Genomic DNA, 16,087 nt, shown 5'->3' on the forward strand with positions numbered 1-16,087 from the left:
GAGCTTCTCTCATCTCCAATTCTCCATTAAAAGCTTCCTTCTCTTTTCGAAATGGGTGATCTTCAGGAAGATACATCCGGTAATCCATGTACACATCTTTCCCACAAAATTTTAGGCGCCTCGAGACCAAATCATCATGACAAACTGGACATGCCTTCTTTCCCTTTACAGAATACCCTGACAAATTTCCATAAGCCGGGAAATCATTTATCGTACAAAAAATCATGGCACGTAAAGTGAAATTGGTTTTGGTGTATGCATCAAACATACCCCTTCATCCCACAACAATTTCAAATCTTCAATGAGTGGCTCTAGATACACATCTATGTCATTTCCGGGTTGTTTAGGCCCAGAGATTAAGAGCGACAACATGATGTATCTACGCTTCATGCATAACCAAGGAGGCAAATTGTATATGGTGAGAAGAACCGGCCAAGTGCTATATTGGGTACTAAGTGTCCCAAATGGGTTCATTCCATCCGTGCAAAGACCAAGCCTGAGATTCCGAACTTCTTCCCTAAAGACCTTGTACTTTCGATCAATGTTCCTCCATTGTGGAGAATCAGCAGGATGCCTCATTAACCCATCTTTCTTCCTCCCTTCGGCATGCCACCTCAAGAGTTTTGCAGTTTTCTCTTCTGAGAAAAGGCGCTTAAATCTTGGTATAATTGGAAGATACCAAAGCACCTTAGCCGGAGAAGGTTTCTTCTTAGTTGATGTTGCATCATTCTCCACGATCTTGTAACGGGACAATCCGCATCTTGGACACTCATGCAGATTTGCATACTGCTTTCGATACAACACGCAATCATTTGGACACGCGTGTATCTTCTCATAATCCATACCCAAAGGACACATAAGCTTCTGGGCCTCATAGTTAGACCTTGGAAGTTTGTTTCCTTCAGGAAGATTACCAGACGTGGCCTCCAAAAACTGTGAAAAACTCTTGTTGGTCCAACCGTTTTCCACCTTTAAGTTGAAATATTCGATGACGGCACCAAGTACAGTTTGTGTAGAACCAGGATATAATGGTGTTGCGGAAGCTTTGATTATACTATCATACATATGGGGACGCTCAACGAAATGATGGTCTTCCACATCATGCATCATATCATCTATCCTATCTTTCTCCTCTTCTTCCTCACTTTCAACACCAATATCATCCTCAATTTCATTATCATCACCATTATCACAATGATTATGCTGACTCGAGCTCGGCATACTAGAACTTGCCCCATGATCTATGCTCTCACCATGCCATGTCCACGTCGTGTAGTTACCCTTAAAACCGCGACGAACTATGTGATCAACAATATCATCAATATCCCGATACCCCCTTGAATTATTGCAATCACAACAAGGACACAGAATTAAACTTGATTCATGTTCTGATTGATGTTTCAAGGCAACCTTAATGAACTCTTGAATCCCTTGTAAGAACCTTGTAGAAAATCGTTTACTACCATACATCCAACTCCGATCCATTTTCAACCACTAGACCAAATTTTGTCAAAGGTTAGAATATAAACTAGGCTATTCATATCATTATAAATCCAAAATTTTGTAGCAAACCCAAAACATGATTTCATATATCACCTAAATTCATTTCATACCCAAAACTTCATTTCATAACTTTTAATTCAACAAAACCTAACAACTAAAATTCAACAAAACCTAAATCCTAAAATGTACCCAATTAAAATTCAACTAAAATTCAACAAAACCTACAACTAAAATTCAACAAAACCTAAATCCTAAAATGTACCCAATTAAAATTCAACAAATAATATCAACCATTAAAATTCAATTATAATGCATAATTAAAATTCAATTATAATGTCCACAATTAAAATTAAAATGCACAATTAAAATTCAATAAATATCAAAATTAAAATTCAATACCTAAGAGAGGAGAGACTACAATGAACAAGGGCGGCTGAGTGGGCGGCGGCGTGAAGGAGTGAGTGGGCGGCAGCGTGGACGACTTCCTTGGCCGTGGGCGGCGGCTCTAAAAAGGGAGTAGAGCAAGAAGGAGTGAAGCAGTGAAGTGTAGCGCAGTGAAGGGGCAGCGCAGTGAAGAAACGGCGGAAGGCACGGAAGGCGGCAGTGAAGCAACGACGGCAGTGAACAGGGTGAAGCCGCCGGTGAGAGCAAAGCAGTGTTGGTGTTGGTTTCGTTTGGGAGTGAAGCAGTGTTGGTTGTTTGTCGAGCAAAACCTAAGTCAGAATGAAGCTTGAAAGCAATTAAGCGTGAGCGCGATTTCGAAAAAAAAAATCAAAACATATTGCGTCGCAGCTTTGTTAAACTGCGACGCAAATGACTCTAGGATGCCCCCCAGAGTCATTTGCGTCGCAGATTAGTAAATCTGCGACGCACTTGATTGAGTTAATTGCGTCGCAGTTTTACTAATCTGCGACGCAAATGACTCTGGGGGGCATCCTAGAGTCATTTGCGTCGCAGTTTAACAAAGCTGCGACGCAAATGACTAAATTTTATGCTAAAATTTGTCATTTGCGTCACATGTTCAGAATGGCGTGGCAAATGCGGGGATGCAAATAAGCCTTTTTCCACTAGTGAGTATTGATAATGGGAAATGTTTTAAAAAACATAATATTGCATTACTCCCTCCGTCCCGGAATACTTGACCTGTTTTCCTTATCGGGCCGTCCCTTAATACTTGACCTGTTTCTAAAAATGAAAATATTCTAACAATATTATATTATTTCTCACTCCACCCCTACTAACCCACCTACCCCCTACTCCATACAAAAAATAATTAAAAATCCAACCCCTACTCTCCCCAACCCCACCCCTTTACACATTTCCCACTAACTACATTAAAATAATACCCCACTATTAACTACTACCTATTAAATTAAATAAGTCAATTCAAGTCCCTTAAACTCTGTGCCGGTCAAACCAAGTCGAGTATTCCGGTCAGAGAGAGTATAATGATGTACTTTTTCTTGGTAGAAGTGGTGTATCTTACATCCTTGATTCTCCACATGTACGGTAAGATTGACAAATGGACCAACTAATCCCAATTTGACGTCGTAAGACCTGAACAAAGCACACGCTATCACATACTCATTCAACCTACCGATTCAATAAGGTATAAGGTATCAGTGGCGGAGTCAGGATTATATGTATAAAGGTTCGGAATTTTCAAACGCATAATCTGATATTCATTTTACAATTGACAATTCGGAGGTACACTTATTCTATTACAATAACACCAAAAAAAACTATAATCGAACTCCACAAGTTTTCATTTTCTTGTATTAGAGGTTCATTTTGAGGTGTTAGAGGTTCACTTTAAGGTGGTGAATGTTCATTTCAAGGTGGCTCAAGTGGTCATTAATTTGATAAAAAAACAGCATATTTTTTTTGTGACTTTGACATACGATTGATCTTTCCTAAAGAATATTAATCTAAACCCTTCATCAGTTAGCAATTTTTTTCAAGTGTAAAAGAAAAAAGAAAAGAAAAAGAGGAGGATATTAAGGAAGGTTAAATAAAATATAGTCAGTAGCTGCAGCTATTGGGAATTGAACCCTTGACCTTCGTTGTAGGATTGTTGTCTCAAAACCACTGAGGTACTTGGTTTATTTGTAATACATTATAGAGGTTAATACTTCCTCTGTTCCGCAAAGGATGCATCATTTCGCTTCAGGTTAAGTCAATAAAGCTATCTGGAGAGAGGTTACTTCTCCGACATGCACCGCTTCGACTCAAATAAACAGTGATTAAATCATCTCAAGGCGGTCTTTGAATGTGTCGGAAACCCTCGAAGTCAAGATCTGGGTATCGTAACACAGTCTATTTGAATCTTGGGGCCAGGGGACATCTCCATAGTTGTGACCTTCCCGACTGCCAGCCCTATGAACTAGCTTACCAGCTCGACCTTTAACGACGGGACAACAAAGAAAGGACATTTCACCCAACAGCTCTAGACCAATAGACCCAAGCAGAGCTAATTTGCACGTATGTCAAAACGCTTCTTTGAACATTAATATCTCTAAATGCGTATAAGTAAAAATTATAAAAAGTTGATATTTGGAATCCTTGCATTAATCGAATTTAACAAGATCTCACTTGACTATGTTTTTTCTTACACAACAGTGAAAAAATGATTGTCAAAGTTGATTCATGAATAGTGAGAAAATGAGAAACGATGCATCTATTGTGGAACGGAGGAAGTAGTATATAACATGTTTTCCTGTCTAGTAAGGGTTCAGTTGAACCCACTGAACCCTTGCTGGCACCGCCCCTGTAAGGTATTGATATGGAGGAAAGATCGAGGACATGTGTACGTGTATTTAAAATTCTCTTTTTCTATTTATAATTGGTATTCACACGAATTATATTCACTTATTTAAAAGGTTTTGCATGTACAAAGTATACAATAAATATATTGTACATCAGGATAATTTTTATCCAGTTTTTTGTAACTTTTAATATGTTTTATTAACTTTTATATTATGAAAGAAAAAGTTGATGGATAAAAATTTTAAAGGGTTAAATGATTTACTTTTTACGGAGTACAAATTAGTGATTTTGAAGGAATTATTTTTATTGAAATGAAAAAATTAATGACTAAAAAATAAATAACTTTTACATGTAACAGGGCAATCTTTAATCATTTTGAGTTACTCCAACTTTTAGATTTTATTATACACATGTAAATAAGAATTTGTTCTACCTATTTACTCCTTATCTGAATTAGTAAAATCACTTAATTTTACATCTACATTTTCTCTCCTTAAATCAATACATAATTTCGATATGCAAATAAATAGACACGGAGGAAGTTCATATAAAATTATAATGTAGTGAGCTATAGGCGTGCATGGAATACTGGATGTGGCTTTGAAGTTAGAAGTGGTGGTCATAAGACTTGGAAGTTAGAAGTGGTGGTCATAAGACTTAAGATGTGTTTTATTCAGCTGATTTTAACATATTTAATCTTTAATTAATTTAGTTTTTAAAAGGGCGTGTAGAATAATGCATAACTGTAATGATAAACTGGGTGTTAACTCTCTGCCTCGTTTTACTTGTCTCATTTTGAACAAAAATCAACCTCTGACGATGGTGTGCAATGTACCCCTGCACAGGGCCTCACACCTGGTAGCCAATGGAAGGACCCAAAATGTCAACTTCTTTGTGTTAATATTTAGATGGTCATTCTGATCAAATATATATAAACTTTCAATCATATTGTTAACAGAAGTTAGGAAAATTTGACAATTGGAGTACCACTTCCTACCTTGGTTGTTAGTGAGTTTGTCAATTACTATCTAGGTTGTTAAAAGTTGTTATTACTATTTACCTTTCTAACCATTGACGTTAATTTCTACTTAGTTTATATTTCGACTAATTAGCCCATTATTGACATCATAATTAACCCTTAATTATTATTTTTTAATAATAAAAAGTTAACCCATAATTATTATTTAATCATATTAATGAATAAAAATTTAAATCCCAAAAGTTACCCAAACTTACCCAAAAAATTAAAAATCCTGAAATTAAAAAAAAAAAATTGAGATTTAATTTTGAATTTTTTTTTTGGGTAATTTCGGTTATTTTTTAGATTTAATTTTGGATTTTTATTTCAGGAAAATTTGGTAATATTAATTCAACCTTTGGCTGATTTTCTTTTATTAATCCCACATACGACATATTTTTTAATAATCCCACATTTACTACCCAACGACTTTTATTGGGCTCAAGTGACCGGTAACCGGTGAAAAAGTCAACGAGATGAATTAATGATGATGATGACTGAATATATCGAGAGAGAGAGAGAGAGAGAGAGAGAGAGAGAGAGAGAGTGTACTTCCATGTAGGGACATATTACAGTCTACAACGTCAACAGGTGTATGACTTGTTGGGCCCAAGTCGTTGGGTAGTAAATGTCGGATTATTAAAAAAAAATTATAGGTGGACTTAGTAAAAGAAAATCGACCAAAGGTTGGATTAATATTACTAAATTTTCCTTTATTTTTTGGATTTTATTGTTTTAATTAATTACATAATTAATGGCTAATTATGATGTCACTAGTGAACTAATTGATCGGAGTATGAACTAAGGTAGCAAGTAACATTAATTGTTAGAAATGCAGATACTAATTGACAACTTTTAACAACATAGATAGTAATTGACAAAATGTGAAGTTAATTATCTCTCATTATTTCAGAAATATATCCACTTTTTCCTAATATTAAATTCAACTGCTCGTCCGTTTATTTTTGAAAGATTGAAGAAATCTTGCATTTTTATTGCACCATTCATTTAATCAACACAAAGCTAATCGAACATATTTGGAGTAACAAATGACTTAAAATGAAAGGTTAAAACGATAACATCATTCATAATGTACTTTGTAGTCGATTTATCTTAATTCATTTTTTCCATGAAATGCCCCCGAGCTTTAACAAAATGTATGAAATACTCTCAACATTTCAGAAGTGCACCAATACACCTAAGGTTTTGTAAAAATGTATAAAATTTCCTTAATGACCATTTTCCGTCAGTGCCATTAACTTTTCCGTTAACATTAATTTTTTTTAGCCCTTTCCCCTTTCTTTCTTTTATCGATCTATCTCTTTCTCCTTTAATTGAGTCTTTCTCCTACCCTCTCCACCTCTCCATGCCGCCATCCTTGTCTGTTGCTACGTCCCACCTTGTTTCCACCGCCACCCCACACACTACCATCCAATTTTCGCATCCCTTTCTCTCCATTATCTCACCACCTCCATAAAATTTCAAACTTAAATTTGACTACAAAAAAAAAAAAAACAATTCCCAGTTTTCATTTATCAAATGTGAAGCAAATTCAATCATAACCAGTCCAAATTTCAACAAATTTGAACAATATTCGGAAATTGGTGTTCTCAATCGAAGATCGAGAGCGAAGAAGAAATGTCAAGATGCAAAGAAAGGTGTTCATAAAACACGGCGCCGCCTTCAGCGACCTCGCCCTGAGGGAGGTTGTCAATCCCCTTTCTCTCTCTGCCCCGATGTGGCGCACCTTTGCTGGGGTGAGATCCACAATGGAAGTAATCACATTGAAGGCTCTACCACCGTCGTTGCCCGTATATGACATCTTTTGTTCCTGCCATTGTGTTGCCTCTATCAGCACCTGCAACCACCATCGCGACCTAAAACAACATCCTTTGATTCTTTCTCCTCCGCATTCAATTTGTTTGAGGTTGGGGATTTGTAATTTGAGTTGTTTGCAATAATTTGGATTTGAAATAACATGGATTTTCAATTATCTGGATTTGTAGTTTTTTTTTTTTTTTTTTACAACTTGCCCCAATTTGATTTGTTGTGGTTTGCAACAATCTAGGTTTGCCATGCTAGGTTGGAGCACTACAAGAAAAAGGGTTTTGGGCATCAAATTTAGTTTTCTAAGGGCGACATTATTTTTTGTCGCACATGTTTAAATAGGCGAAAAATTAAAAAAAATGACGCCCATATTCAGGGCTATGGAAAATTGAATATAGCGCAAATTCTGGACTTTTTACGACGAAAAACGTAAAAGTGTCGTACAAAATATGGGCGACACTTTTTGTGTCACTTTTTTTACCGTCGCCGGGCGACACAAAATGAACTTTGGGGGACACTTGGTTTTGTGGTCCATTTCCATTTTTCTTTTAGTGGAGGTTCAAATACTTGGACAATATTTGTTGATGGTGATGAAAGAGTAAAACCATTACTAGTGTTTATTGAAATTTGCGCCATTTTTAACTAGGAATTGAGCTTGAAAAATTCAACAATGGTTGAATATTAGGGTTTATTGAATCAATTATCATACTAACTATTTTGAATCTGATGAAAAAATCGAGAACAAGATGGGTTCGCTAGGCTAGATTGAATCCTCTATAATAAAGAGAAAACAGAGGGGGAAAAAGGGCAAGAGAAAAGAAAAAAAGAAAGTGAAAGAAAAAAAAGAAAAAGGTAAAAAAATTAGAATTAATGTTAACAAAAAAGTTAACGACATTGACGGAAAATGGTCATTAAGGGCATTTTGTGCATTTTTCCAAAACCCCGGGGCATTTGGTGCATTTAATTATGAAAAGTTGAAGGTATTTCGTACATTCTGTTAAACCTCATGAGCATTTCATGAAAAAACAGATCTTGATTTCATAATAAACCTTCGTCAAAAAAAGGTTATTTATAAATAATCCTTCACTCACTCGTAGTATATATACTAATATTATGGAGTTATATTTATTTATTACATTTAAGATAATTAATTTAATTATATGGGTCAATGTACATTTTTAGTACAAGGTCTCTAAAAGGTTTTAGACGGTCCTGTCAACATTCTCTCACAAAATTGGTCAAATGGAGAAAGTAAAGTGAGACCGAAAGAGTATTGAATTGTTGATAGAAAATGCATCTAATTAAGTTATGCAATAAAAATCACTTGATCGAAAGGGGTAAAGGTATAATTCTGGCGTAGTTCAATTTGATGCGAAGAGATCGCAAGGCTCCACAAATATAAGTCAAGCAAAAAGGTGCTAGGAAGATATTTCTCTAATCAACAATTCCTAATTAATCATAGATATTTTAGTTAATTTGTCCTTAATCATAGTCTTCAATAACTCTTAATGATAACAAAAAGTTACTAATTAATCAGTCAAATTAAGATTAAGGTAGGCTCTAATCACCTTTCCCCTAAGGCACTAAGTATTTCTTTTTGTTCTTATTATCACTTGCCTAACAAAAAGAACCAAAACTCCAATAACTAAGAGTTAAGGTTTGGTATTTCCACTTTTTAAAAATTAGAGTAAAGTAGTTCTAATGACTAGGTAAGAAAGCAACTTAAACAAAAAGATGAATAAACCATTTCTTACACATGGAAAAACAAAATATCTCAATTTGGGAAAATGCATGTTCATATCAAAAAGATTTTTGAGTGTGTTTTTGGTCATTCCATAATTAAAATATACTTCGTTCTTTTTTAAATGACACAATTATTTAGGCACGTTTGTCAATGCATGATTTCAAACGTTGATATCTCTAACTACGGATAATAAAAAATTATAAAAAGTTGATTATAAAAAGTTGATATTTAAAAAATATTTATTGAGATGAATCTAATAAGACCACAAATGACTATGTTTTTTCTTAAATATAAATCACAAAGTGAAGCCAAGGGGGTTTGTGTAAATAGTGTCATAAACTCAATAGTTTCGTGTAAATTAAATATAGGGCAAATTCTGGACTTTTTGCACCGAATATGTGTGACTAGTGGCCAAGAGAAGGCGCACATAATGATAAAATTTTATAAGGCCTAAGACAAGACCATAATAAAGGACCTGACTGCAATCTTTATGTAGGAGTTCATTCTTAATTTTCAACGTGAGACAATAATCTCAACTAATCGACCATGTCTGGATTATCCCTGCTAATATATGATTTTATGATGAAATTTGACTTGACTCTTATACGATTCCTTTAAATTCTTCCTAGTATAATACAAGTACAATAACACCAGTAACTAAAAGTTGTATGATATATATATTGTGTAGTACCTTGTATGCACCAAAGATATTAAACATAACATAAGTTTAGTACTTTAGTTAATTATATTGTTGTTATACTTTGTTGGTCCAATATGGAGACATAAAGGTCAATTGATGTGTATCTAATTAATTATTGTAGTATTTGTAAATGATTCTGTACGGGATGTTATACCAGCATGTCGGCAGGACACCCTGTTAGAACGGTCATTAAGGCCATCTAGAGATTTCTCTCCAGTTGGCACTCGAGTCTAATTAGGTCCAGTCGGCCTAATTAGAAAGGGTATGCCATGTAAGCCTATGTCGGGTCGCTATACTACGGATTATAACCCAGATTGTCCTTATGGGTCACCCACCTACATATATATGGATCCTCATTTATTGCCAAAGGTACGTAATCTCACCAATCATTCTAAGACTTATTAATTACAAAGCAATCAACATCACTGGCTTTAGCATCGGAGGGGTGATACTTGGACCACCCCCGAGGCTAGTTAACCCATTTCACTGTATAGGTTACAGTCGGATCCAGGTAGTACAATCTCATGTCAAGCCTTCCAACCGATCCAACCCCTCAACCGTAACGGATTCTCTTACAAGAATTACACATTTTTTTAAAACTTTTAAGCTTTGGGGAAATCTAATAAAATAATAGTGGATGCAACCTTTTTTAATCCGTAGTTCTTTCGTTACTAGAATTTTGATTATTAATGACCATTCAATAATGACGGGTCAAAAATTCCGTTGTAAAAGCCTTTTGTGATGGGGCTAATAACCAAATAAAGACCGGAACAACTGTCGTAAATATCTTTTACGACCGGCTAACGACATCATTTTCCATCAATGCCCCCCTTATAACCGGTCAACGATATGAAATCCCGCCTCTATTAGCCTTTAACGACGAGATTTCTTATCGTTAATGATACAATTTCTTGTAGTGTTTTACGACTTGTGAGAAATAAAATGAAATTTGAAAGCGTGAAATGCCAAACTGAAAACCACCCACTAACTTCCTTGAGATGTCCCCTTACAACAAAACCCAATGAAATAAAAAAGACAATTTTATGAACTTTCACAATAACTAGGTCGAATTGAAAAGATTTTGGCTCGACAAGAGCTGATTTAGGTAAATTTGTTGTAAGCACAATTGTTGTGGTCTACTTAAGATTAAGATGTACCGAAACGAAATCAATTTTTTCCTAGGCCTTATATTCACTTTAATAAGAATAATGAAAATTCAATAATGACGGGTTAAAAATCTCGTCGTAAAAGGTTTTTACGACGGGGTTAATAATCAGTTAAAAGGCGAATAACAATCGCAAATGCCTTTTACGACGGGTTAACGACGAGATTTTCCATCAATGGCAACTCCCTTTTGTGACTGGTTCACGACAGGAAATCCCACCATTATTTTCCATAATTAATGGTATAATTTCTTGTAGTGATTGTGTTGTAAACTTTATTTTCTCGTTTCAGGAATATTAATTCAGATAAGATAATTTCATGAAAATAAAGGTTATTCAACTTCAGTTTACAACTAAAATAAGTTTCCTAAAATAAGTTTCCTTAAGTACTGAAAATCAGCTAAATGCCTAAATAGAACATACAACAACAACAAAGCCTTAGTTCCAAAATGATTTGGGATCGGCAAACATGAATCGCCATAGGAGATCGCCATTGTGATCAAATCAAACCAGAAAGGAGCGAGAAGTTAAAAGAATAAACAAGAAAGAGGGAGAAAGTGGAATTAATTAAAGTAAGATAAGTGGATAATAAAAATAAGTAAAATAACCACATTTCAAAATATCATTTGTTCCGGTGTTGTAAAGGTGGAAACAATGGGCTTCGAATGAAGGCCCTTTCGTATGTGTTGAAGATCTTGCTTGCTTGAATGAGTCGAGTCCGAATTCACCTGCACAAGAGTAAAGTCACTAGCCTCGGGGGTGTTTCCGAGGAAAGCCCCTCCGATGCCTAAGTAAGAACGATGCTCGGATTCTAGAGAGAAGTTCTCTAGAATTGTAGTCTTAAGGCGATAAATTGGACGTACCTCGACGTGTGAGCCTTGGCGGCCTATTTATAGTGTTTGCATAATAAATGCCCATAGGTCATTTATTACTATTGGGCCTTGGGCCCTAATGGATGGCTGAATAGCCATTGTGGTAGGTTTGATGCTGTTGTTTAGAGCCATTGGGTTTTGGACTTAGTGGCCCAATTGAATATCAATTGGGAGCCCAAACAACATGCCCCCCAGACCCGGTCCATTTAGAATTAAATGGGTGGGTTTCCAGCTGTCAGAAGTCCAAAAGTTCCCTCTTTTTTTTTGAAAAGGGATGATTTGCATTGATGACAAGTGTTGGGACTTGTATTGTGTCATGGAGATCGTGGGTTGAAAAGAAGTTGATGCGCCTTTTTTTCCTATAAATACTGGGCGCAAAGCTTCCTTCAAACTTTTACTTTCTCTCTCTTTTACACAAACTTCCTCTCTTTTTCCGGCGATCGCAGTTTTCGAGTTTCTTCAGATCTACGGAGTTCAGTCAGCTTTAAACTTCGGGAACTTGTGTCGTTCGCTTTGTCGGTGAATTCCGCTTCGGAAAAAGGTAACTTGTTTCTGAATTTTCCTTACTTTTTCGTTCTTTCCTCTACTCCTCAATCTAAACCCTAGACCGAGAATTTGCAACCATGGCAAAGAATAAGGGCAAGAGTAAGTTCGTCGTTGGCTCTTCTAGTGAGAGGGAGGATGTGCCTTCGGGAAGGGTACATAAAACTTCGAGGGGCTGGCCTTCGGAGAAGCCGGTGGAGAAACGCTCGACTGGTTGGGACGCCTCCAAAGGTGGCGCTGTTGGAGGGTCTGGTGTGTCTGAACGCGCTGCTTCTGGTAAGAAGGCTGGTTCTTCGGGTGTCCGCCGTCCTTACCCTGAGTTTCCAGTTCATTGGACTGAAGCTGATCTGAAGGGTAAGTATGCTCCGATTTTGCATGAGACCACCAAGATTGATGGTCTGTTGGAGAAATCAGTCAGTGGTGACTGGTTAGTGGAGGCAAAGCTGGGGAACTATCATCGGAAAGCCGAGGAGCTATATGGAATCCAGCATGCCTTGGGGTACTGGTGTGAACTTCCCGATCAGGAGCGTCCTCGGGTGACTCATCCTCCGAAGGGGTTCATCTCTGTGTACACTCATCACTTGGAGAACGGCCTCCGCTTTCCCTTGGATCCGTTCATTTCCGAGCTCCTGGTGTCGTACAACATCAGTTTGGCCCAACTTACACCCAAGTCTATGAGGCACATCATCGGATTTAGATGGGTGTGCGACTTTGTTAACTTTCCCTGCTCTGTCTCCGTTTTTAGGGATCTCCACGATCTGTCTTTCAATCATGCTTCCAAGGGTGATGGGTATGGTTGGTGGACCATCATCAACAAAAAGTCCCGAAGGAGAGGGGAGCCGAACTACATTACGGCATACCCTTACCTCAGCTCCGACCATAAATGGAAAACGGAGTGGTTGCTTGTTCGCGTGCCGACGGATCCGAAGCACCCCAATTTCTATCGCCCTCCAAAGTGGTTCGTGAGGCCTGATCCTGATATGGTGGGGGTGGCTGCTCCGGATCGGAACCATCAGCACTACGTGGATCTCCTCCAGTGGTTTTTGGCTCGGGAGGATAACTATAAACTGCCGTCTAGCTGGCTCCCGAACCTTAACTACATCTTGCGGGAGGACATTCTTGCTGTCGCCGGTCTCAGCAGGATTTTTGACAGGGGTAGGTGTCTTTCGGCTGGGACCGTGTTTCAGTGAGTTTGTCCTCCTCTTTTTTCCTTCGTTTTATTGATTCGTTTTGTAATTTGTTTTTGCAGAGTACGGCTTTAGCTGTCTTGATCCTCAGATTTTGAGCATTTCTTTGGATCTGCGAACTATTCACGACTCGGCTCCTGATTACAAGTTCGGGAAAGAGAATCCTCGTAATCCTCGTCTGAAGGATTACGTGTTGTCTCATTCGGGTGTTGCTCGGATATCCGAAGTTCGAGCTGATCCGTGGGATTCTGCCTCCTCCCGAAGCTTTTCCAGTGAAGGTCGTGCTTCCTCTCTTAAGGACAACTTCGGATCCAGTGAGTGTTTCTATCGGCTCAGTTTTTATTTGTCTTTACTTCTTATTCGGTTGGCCGTCGGCTAACGTCCTTGTCCTGGACCATCTTTTTAGGGTCCTGGGACTGACGCTGTGCCGCGCGCCGTTCCTTCGGTTTCATCCCCGGCTCGGATAGATATCTCTTTATCTAGGAACCGGGTACTTCGCCTTTTTTCTTTATTTCCTCTTTTGTCTTCCTCTGAATTTATTGATCCTTGGTCTCCTTTTCTTAGGATCAAAGGAAAAGGAAGGGTATCACTCTTCTGAAGTCTTCTGCGCATCCGAAGAGGGCGAAGGTTTCTCAGTCCTCGGAAAAGGTATTTGCTCTGACCTAGGAGCTTTCTTGTAGTCCGTCTTTTCCTTTTCCGAAGCTGATCTTTAAATGCTTGTTTTGTAGGAAGCGGCTTTGGAAGACATGCCTCCTCCTAAGAACCTTCTTCACTTCATGCCCTTGCCAGGGCAGAAGTTAAAGAGTGTGGTGGTTGCGGAACCGCCGCCCGTGGATCAACCGTTGGCTGAGGAGGATACCATCCCCTCTCCGCTGAAGCCGTCTACTGCTTTAGGGGTCGAGATCCAGGATATCACCAAGGTGGTGGAGGCGATCGAGACCGACTCTGTTCCTGGCTCGGATGTCCCTATCGTGGCCGAGGAGAAAAAGGAATCTGCTGACGTTCCTCTCGAAAGAGAGAGAATTCCAGATAAGGAGATGGTGGATCTTACGGGCCCTGATGTTGAGATTCCCGAGGCTGAGAAGGATGTCCCTTCTGCTGAGGAAGAGCAGCCCGAACAGGGTCTGACGAGGAAGAGGCGCCACTCAACTTTGGGTTCTACTTCGACCTCGGCCCTGGACAGGTTGATCCATGCTGACCCTTGCTCGGATGTTCCGCTGAAATGAATCCCCGAGGAAGTAAGGGAGGCGATGGCTCGGTTTTCTAGGGCTCCGGTTTTGGGAGAGAATCCCCTGGCTCACGTGGGTTCTTTAGTGGGTCCCGAAGCTGCTCGGGAGAACCTACTTCGGGCCAATCCGCAGTGGAGGGTTCCTGGAGCTGAAGAGAGGAATCCGGCTATGATAGCCCAGTACTACCTGAATGAGGTAAGTGTTGGAATTCTTTTTGATTTGTCTCTATGTTTTATGTTTTTCCTACTTTTGCTCATCTTTTCTTCGCTCCCATGCTGTCTTCTGGTCCTCGTTCGCTTCCGAGTGCAGCTCGGTTGAGGAGAGACAACTGAGGAGATATCATGAGGCTTATGCTCGTGATATTCCTATCTTGGACCAGAAGGCTGGGCAGCTCTTCTCCGACCTTGTGGGAGTCAAGCAGCTGTATCTTAAGTACAGTCGCGAGGCTAGAGCTACTGCTGAGCAGATCGGGACCGAAGTTGGTAAGCTCACATTCCGAGTCGAAGAGGATGCTGAAAAAATAGCTTCCTTCGACAAGGAGAAGAAGGATATGGCCGCCAAGTTTGCGAGCGAACTTGAAGAAAAAGACAGACTTCTCAAGGAGATGACGTCTAAATTTGAGGCGGCTGATAAGGAGAGCAAGGATACTACTGTTGGGGGTTCTTCGAAGGTGACACTACTGTTGGGGGTTCTTCGAAGGATACTCCCCTAGGGGCTGTTCCTGAGACTCCCAAGAGTTAGGGATTCTGGCAGTCGTCTTCTTCAGAGTCGGTCGGTTCCAGTTGAGGACTTCCGAATGTGTGCTTGCCTTTCCCCCTTTTGCCTCGGCGCTGCGTTGTACTTGTTTCTTTTTTCTTTTTAGTACTTCGGTAGGCCGGTATTATCTGTTGATGGCTGGCGATTTTAACTGTTTCATTTTGTTTTCAATTTTTGAGGGTCCTCGGGTGTGTCCCGAGTTATTTGATGTATTTGTACTTCCCCCGAATATTGAATAAAAAATGAATGTTCGTTACTTGGCTGCTTCTTTTCAACTTTTTGCGCTTTCCGAAGTTTTAAGTCTGCCTTTGAACTTGTAATTCTCGAGCTTTTCTTTGTGTACTTGTTGAGAGATCCTTTGATTTCTGTGAGTTCTTAAAATCTGTAGATCTGCTAAGAGGCTCTTTAATTTTGCGAATTCTTCAAATTCGTAGATCTGCTAAGAGACTCTTTGATTTTATGAGTTCTTCAAATCCGTATATCTGCTAAGAGACTCTTTAATTTTGCGAGTTCTTCAAATCCGTAGATCTGCTAAGAGACTCTTTAATTTTGCGAGTTCTTCAAATCCGTAGATCTGCTAAGAGACTCTTTAATTTTCAGACTCTTCAGATCCGTCGATCTGCTAAGAGGTCTGAATTGTTCTTCCGATCTCTTGTGGTTCGGAAACCTGGGCAAGAGATCGCTAGTCTGCCTCTTAGTTATGACTTTGGCGATCCGTGGATCTGAGCCGAAGTTTTATAACTTGATTCGAGCGACTGTTTGTTGTGAACAAGTTTTAT

This window comes from Spinacia oleracea, chromosome 5 (assembly GCF_020520425.1).
Source record: "Spinacia oleracea cultivar Varoflay chromosome 5, BTI_SOV_V1, whole genome shotgun sequence".
Lineage (NCBI taxonomy): Eukaryota > Viridiplantae > Streptophyta > Magnoliopsida > Caryophyllales > Amaranthaceae > Spinacia > Spinacia oleracea.